This window comes from Athene cunicularia, assembly GCF_003259725.1.
Source record: "Athene cunicularia isolate RWA chromosome 10 unlocalized genomic scaffold, athCun1 chr10_part1, whole genome shotgun sequence".
NCBI lineage: Eukaryota > Metazoa > Chordata > Aves > Strigiformes > Strigidae > Athene > Athene cunicularia.
Window position 1 is genome coordinate 47,988 of NW_020799112.1, and position 7,650 is coordinate 55,637.

The 7,650-nt window shown below is 45.6% G+C and overlaps 1 pseudogene; it reads left to right on the forward strand.

Annotated features, from left to right (window-relative positions):
- Positions 1–7,650, forward strand: part of LOC113483917 — a 7,819-nt pseudogene extending 169 nt beyond the window's left edge.

Sequence of the window (7,650 nt, forward strand, 5' to 3'; positions counted from 1 at the left end):
CTCCATGCATGGCTGTAAAGATACACTATTCAACTTAATTCTTGGATCCAGCCTCTATGTCCTGATAACTTATTTGAAATCCCAACCCTTAAAGCATTTTGGCAATATTTTCTGTGAAAAAACAAATTGTCTTATCTCAGTGTCAATCACTGCTGGTATGCCTCAGGGACAAGACTTCTTTTCTAATGATTGCATGGCCTTTTCTGGCTCAGTGTGCTGCCTTGTTTCCCTGTCTTGTAGAGGCACACCCCAATCATGAATTTTTGTGCTCTGAATATATACTCGTGTTCCTTTGCAGATCACCCAGCTGCACCAACATGGGAAAAGGTGTTCAAAACTACCTACGCCTAAAACCTATGGCATTAGCTTTCGGTCACATCAGATCAGTTTCTGCAACCAGACAATCTTCCACAAGATCTCTTATACTCTGCATCTTGGGTGACCCAGTGGATTTACAGTGTAGGGAAATTTTAGGCATGGGGAGGACTGTCTCTGCAGTTTGTTCAACACCTCATCACTTAAAACATATTGGGACATACAGATAAAGCTGTGACTGGCACAATAAAATCATGTCAGTAACTGAGGAGCCTTACAGTTCAGCACATGGACAACTATTTCCACTGTTAGTAAAACACAGAAAGTCAGAAATTAATCTTCTCATCAGTTCTTTGTTCACTTTCTTCCCAAGTCTGCACACTCTCCTTTGTCAGACTTACCTGACAGAGACAGAAGACTTGATCAATTCTTGTAATACTCTTGGAAGTAACGAGATGTTGTGGTATAATGTATTGTAACAACATATGTAGGAAGACATAAATCTTCAGTTTCAATCCCAGCTTTATTGCAATGCAGGGTGAATCAGAATGAACAGGAATGAAGCTAACTTCAGCACTCGGGCTCGCAGTCCGTGAAGTGTTGCTCTTTTTTTAGCTAGAAAGATGTGAAGGAACTGTTTGTCTCCCTGCATGACACAGCCTGGTGTTCAGCTCCGCACCGGTGCTGACAAAGACTCTACGTGTGCTTTCTGTGTGGACCAAACCAAAGGGAGATCACTGCTACCAACTCAGTTGGTGCAGACTGGCTTTTGCCCAATAAATGCTTGCACCTTGTGGAATAAATTGCCTGCCGCCATTCAGCATACTGTTTACATTAGATGTCTTTTGGGTCTCATCTAGTCTCTCCTTTGTCAGGCTTACCTACATGGTAGCCAGTTATGGATTGGGGTCTCTCAGACACCTGCCCACATCACACTGTCTTCTCTTTTCATCATCTTTATAGGAAAGCCAAGATCTTGATCTTCCCAAGTGTTTGGTTTTTTTCTTTAATGAATCTTCATACATACTGGAGCCAAAATGTACTCAGAAGTCCCTTCTGACTCATGATATGCTCTTGAGTATGAACACAAAATCTCCTTTGATAGCTTTACTCATGGAAATTTTAAGTAATTTATTGATTGGATAGAACCTTCCTGATAATATTTTTGATTAAAGTTTATAATATGCTAGTAGCAAACTGAAAATTACCAATAATTTTTGCTTTCTTCATCCCCCACACATATGATTTCCCATTATATTCCATTTTCCAAAGGCAACTAAGTATCTAATGAACATACTGAGAGCTGGGTATCTGTTATACAGAATAAGAGGGGACTGTATCACAACCCACTTGAATGGTGTCATTACAAACATGCCCTTGACGCAGACACTCGTGTATGGCATGGCAGCATGCCATAGCAATTCAGAGAATGATGTCTACTGGGACAAACCACAACTGGTGCTTTCCAGAGCTGGATTTCTGATCTGAACAAATGATGAGGAGAACTCCTGTGTCACTATTGCCTGAGTTCCCTCACAGGACAACGTGAAGCAAAGCTCCAGAAAGGAGAAACATGGAAATAGGTGTGCTGTGAGGATTATAAGAGGAACCAGCACCCTGAATTGAAAGACAGAGTAGGCCAAGTCAATGGTACAAACAGACTGACTATTAGCATAGATGTCAAGTCAATGATATAAACATACTATTAGCATGGATGCTCTGGTAGATACTAAACTTGGAAGTGCTTTCTTTTCAGTCAACACTGGATAGAGAATTCAGCATGGTCTGGGCTAGACTCTAGATCTCTTGAAAGCTTTTACTGTTTGATTTCACTGTCAAATACATAGCAAATATCAGGCAGAGGGTGAAAATAAGGTAGAAACTCAAAATCTGAAGTGTCTATTTTTTCCTATAATTTAATCTTCTTTTTTTTGTCTTAATTATTCTGATAATTCAGTTGTTCACATGCAGCATGCATCTTTTTAGCAATGGTTTTATTTTCTGCGCCTAGTGTTGGTGACCTAGGAGTGAGACAAGACAGTGCCTAACATGAGCATCCAGTGTCATGTCAGATGCACTAGAGTCAGTGCACTTGTCTGACTGACCTGCTGTTATTGATGTTGCCTTCCTAAATTAAAGGGGAAAAAAACACCTATTTGTTGTTCCTGCTGAGGGTTAATGAATGCTGCTTTTCTAGTGTGAATAGCTGTTAACTTCCCAAACACTGAACACAACTTTTTTTATCCATGCAAATAATTGAGTCCTCATGAGTAACTGACATCCAAACTCAAGCATCTAATATTAGCCGCCTCCAGTTCAGGTGTCTCCTGAGCAACAAGCTTAATTAAACTGCCTAAACACAGGCATCTAGGACTATTTCAGACTCAAAAATATCAGAACTCCAGCTATCACTCCAGAAGGATCTCCCATAGGTCCTATGCCCTACAATTGTTGTGAGGATGTCTGTGGTACCCTAGAGTATACAAAATGGTATTTGGCTCCTCTATTTGGTGCCTGACTCCCACTGTAGGTTGATCAGCTGAATAGCTCTCCAGGCGTTACTGACCAAATCTCCATAAACTCTAAATGGGGGTTTAGACATCACAGTCATGTGTACAGGCCTACATGGTTGAAACTGCAATGTTAAGGCTAGGTGCAAATTAATAGTGTGTAAATTAATTACATGAAGACATTCTGGCACCAAGAACAGAGATCTGTCTTCTGGTATGTCTTATCCTCCAAACTAAAGCCTCTAGATGACACACACAAAGACCATGGCAATGATGTAGCTGAGACTGGTTAAACACAAGCATTTTATTTCTGTGGTGGAACTGACAGAGTGGCTACCTGGTGGGAAACTAAGGGTATTCCATGTGAAAGTCAGCAGGTGGATTTCACATTTTTGAGACATTTATTCCATCTTATGTTAGCAATCAAAATGGATGATATTCAGTCTCTGCAGTTCAGCTAGGGCCAGCTCTGCACTGGCAGAGACCAAAGTCACTGTGATAGAAATGGATATTTCAGATTGTTTTGACTACACTCCCATCTAGTGGTGTTTGCATGATGCAACTTCCCTTTCTACTTTTTTCATGTGGTCTTTGAATTTTCCCTTGTTCTTACCAGGTCTTTTTCTTTTTGAAGCTCACCAAGCTGATGCAAAGTTGTGCTTTGCCGAGAGATATTATTCATCAAGCTGTTTCTGTCTGGGCTTGGAGACTAAAGCAGTCCAAACATTGACTAATAAATTACAGTCTACCTGGCCTTCTTAAATGCAAGGTAGGAAGCTGAGATTGAAAACCAAGACCCAGAACAACCACCTCACTCTTTTGTGATACCTCAGGTAGAAACACAGTCACTCTGCAGAAAAAGTAGATTGAACAACATCTCCAGAGGATGACTGACACAGTTGTTGCTTAACCTAGAAACGAGACATACTTCCAACATTTTCAGTTGCTGATGTTGGCTAATCACCACCTTCACACCCCGATGTACTTCTTCCTGGCCAGTTTGGCCTGCTTGGAAATCTACTACAGCTCAGATACCTTAACAAGGATGCTGCTTAGCTGTCTGGGTGGAGACAGATGTATTTCAGTCAACAGATGTTTTACACAATGCTACTTCTTTGGTTGCTTGGCAGCTTCAGAGTGCTAGCTCCTCACAGTGATGTCCTGTGATAGGTACAAACACCTGCACCTTCCCATATGAGTGGCAAGCTCTGTCTCCAGCTGGGTGCTGCATCTTGGATAAGTGGCTTTCTATCTAATTCTATAATAACGTTCCTGATCTCAGGCACATGGTCTGCTGGCGACAAATGGGACAGGTGGGATGCACCTGTTCCAGAGGGGGAAAGGACTTTGGGGCAGCAGTTAGCAGGGCTTACTGTCAGGGCTTTAAACTAGATATGAGGGTGGAGAGGGTGATACCTGGGCCTGTTAGGAATAAGCTCAAGGGAAGCGTGCCAAGGCTTGAAGGATGGTGGACTGGTGAGGGCTCTCCCTCTGCCATTTCATTTGAGAGAAGGGAAAGATGTTTAGGAATCATGGAAGCACCTGAGAAGGGTCTGGTAAGAAATGGGGCCCACACTCACAAAAAGGTGTTGGATTCATGACCTCATCTCAAGTGCATCTGTACCAATGCATGTAGTGTGAGCAACAAACAGGGGGATGCCTCACACAACTGGAGTGCCGCAGTCGATGGCTACAAGCTCTTCAGGAGGGACAGACAGGGAAGGAGAGGCAGTGGAGTAGCCCTATATGTTAGAGGATGCTGTGAGAGCTCAGAAATCAAGTACAGTGATAACAGGGTTGAGAGTGTTTGGATTTGAATAAGGGTCAATAAGGTGGATCTTGCTGTGGGAGTCTGCTATAGACCCCCCAACCAAAGCAGTGAGGTGAGTGAAGCTTTCTATAAACAGTTGGGAGAAATCTCATGGTTGCTGTTGTTCTTGAGGGGGACTTTAACCTCAGGGTATCTCCTGGGAACACAACACAGCAGAGAAGGAACAATCCAGAAGATTCCTGTAATGTGTGGAGGATAACTTCCTCACCCAGCTGGTGAGTGAGCCAACCAGGGAAGGTGCGCTCCTGGACCTGCTACTTGTGAACAGGGAAGAGTTTGTGGGGGAGGTAAAGGTCAGAGGCCATCTAGGGTGCAGTGATCATGAGATGATTGAGCTTTCAATCCTTAGAGAAACAAAGAGAGGGGTTAGCAAAACAGCCACCTTAGACTTCAGGAGGGCAAACTTTGACCTGTTCAAAAGACTGATTGACAAAATCCCTTGGGAGACTGCACTGAAGGAAATGGGAGTCCAGGAAGGTCGGACATACTTCAGGAGAGAAGTGTTAAAGGCCCAGGAGAGGCTGTGCCCATGTGCCAGGAAACAAGCAGATGGGGAAGGAGACTGGCCTGGCTAAACAGGGACCTTGGGCTGGATCTCAAGAACAAAAGGAGAATCTATTGCCTTTGGAAGAGGGGCCAGGTCTCATGAAGACTGTGAAGTTATGCAGGGGGAACATTAGGAGAGCCAAAGCACTGCTAGAGCTCAACCTGGCTACAGCTGTTAAGGATAATAAAAAATGTTTCTATAAATTCATTAACAGCAAAAGGAGGATTATGGAAAATCTCCCTCCTTTACTGGATGCAGAGGAAAACATGGTAACTAAGGATGAGGAAAAGACTGAGGCGCTCAACGCCTACTTTGCCTCAGTGTTTAGCAGTGGAACGGGCTGTTCCCTGGACACCCAGCCTCAGGAGATGGGAGATGGGCAGGGGAAGCAGGCTGAGGTCAGCACAGTTGACGAGGAGGTGGTCAAAGACCTGCTGCAGCGCTTGGATGCACACACGTCGGTGGGAGTGGACGGGTTATACCCAAGGGTGCTGAGGAGCTGGCAGATGTGCTCACCAAGCTGCTGTCCATGATTTACCTGGAGTCATGGCTGACTGGGGAGGTCCCATTGGACTGGAGGGTGGCAAATGTGACACCCATCTACAAGAGAGGCAGGAAGGAGGATCCAGGAAACTACAGACCTGTCAGTGTGCCCTTGGTGCCAGGGAAGGTCGTGGAGCAGGTCACCTCAGGTGCCATTACAAGTCATGTAATGGACAGCCACATGCTCAGGCCCAGTCAGCATGGGGTTATGAAAGGCAGGTCCTGCCTGACAAATCTGATCTCCTTCTACAACAAGATGTCCTGACTCTTGGACAAGGGAAAAGCTGTGGATATTGTCTACCTGGATTTTTGAAAAGCGTTTGACATAGATTTCTCATAGAAAAACTGTCTGCCCATGGCCTGGAGGAGCGAACGGTCTGCTGGGTCAAGCCCTGGCTGGATGGACGGTCCCAGGGAGGGGTGGTCAGTGGAGTTAAATGCAGCTGGAGGACGGTCACAAGTGGTGACCTCAAGGCTTGGTTTTGGGACCATTTCTGTTCAACATCATTATTGATGATCTTGACAAGGACACAGAGTGGATCATCAGTGAGTTTGCAGATGACACCAAGTCTGACTGTCAATGTGCATGAGGACAGGGAGGCTCTGCAGAGAGACCTGGATAGATTGGATCAGCCAACGTTAAGAGGATGGGCTTCAACAAGGCCAAGTGCCAGGTCCTGCCCTTGGGCCACAACAACCCCCTGCATGGCTACAGGCTTAGGGAGGAGTGGCTGGAGCTGTCTGGGAGAGAGGGATCTGGGGGTTCTAATGGACAAGCAGCCGAACATGAGCCAGCAGTGTGCCCGCGTGGCCAAGGAAGCCAGCGGCATCCTGGCTTGTGTCAGCACTAGTGTGAGCAGCAGGAGCAGGGAGGTGACTGTTCCCCTGTGCTCGGCACTGGTGAGGCCACACCTGGAGGGTTGTGTCCAGGTTGGGCACCTCAACACGAGAGAGATCTCGAGGGGCTGGAGCGAGGGCAGAGGAGGGCAACGAGGCTGGGGAAGGGCCTGGAGAGTAAATCCTGTGAGGAGCCACTGACGGAGCTGGGAGTGTTCAGTGTGAGGAGGAGGAGGCTGAGGGGAGAGAGACCTCATCACTCTCTGCAGCTCCTGAAAGGACATTGCAGAGAGGCTGGGGCTGGGCTCTGCTCCCAGGGAATCAGGGACAGAGCAAGAGGGAACAGCTGGAAACTGCAGCAGGGGAGGGTCAGGCTGGGCAGGAGGAGAAAATGTTTCCCCGAAATAGTGGTCAGAGAGTGGAACAGGCTGCCCAGGGAGGGGGGAGTCCCCATCCCTGGGGTGTTTAAGGGTCATTTGGATGAGCTGGGGGCGGGATGTGGGGTAGGGGAGAACTTTGTAGACTCGGGCTAAGGGTTGGACTTTATGATCCCGAGGGGCTTTTCCAACCCGAACAATTCTGGGATTCTGTGACTTCTGTGGGCCTAATTAAATTGAACACCATTTCTGTAAGTCATTCCCAATAATAAAAGTCTCCTTGTAGTGACATGTTGCAGAACTTGTTGTGGCAGAGGTGTGCTCACTACCTCTGTTTCTGCTGACCTTCTCATCCTATCTCTAAGTCATTATCAAAGCATGAGAATTCCGTCTGTCACTGAAAGGAAAAAGGACTTTTTCACGTGCTTATCACATCTTATTTTTTACTGGTCAATATTAACTCTCTATGTACTTCCTCATCACAATACCTAAATATGTCCAGAGAAATTCTTCTCTGTTTTTTATACTATTCTCACTCCCTTGGTCAATCCTCTCATCTACAGCCTGAGAAAAAAAGATGTAAAGAAAGCTCTGTGAAAACAGACAAGAAAATTGCTGGCTTTCAAAGGGAAGCTTTCTACTTTTAAAAAAGGGGTAATAATCCTTAATGAATTACAGGCTCGGACATAA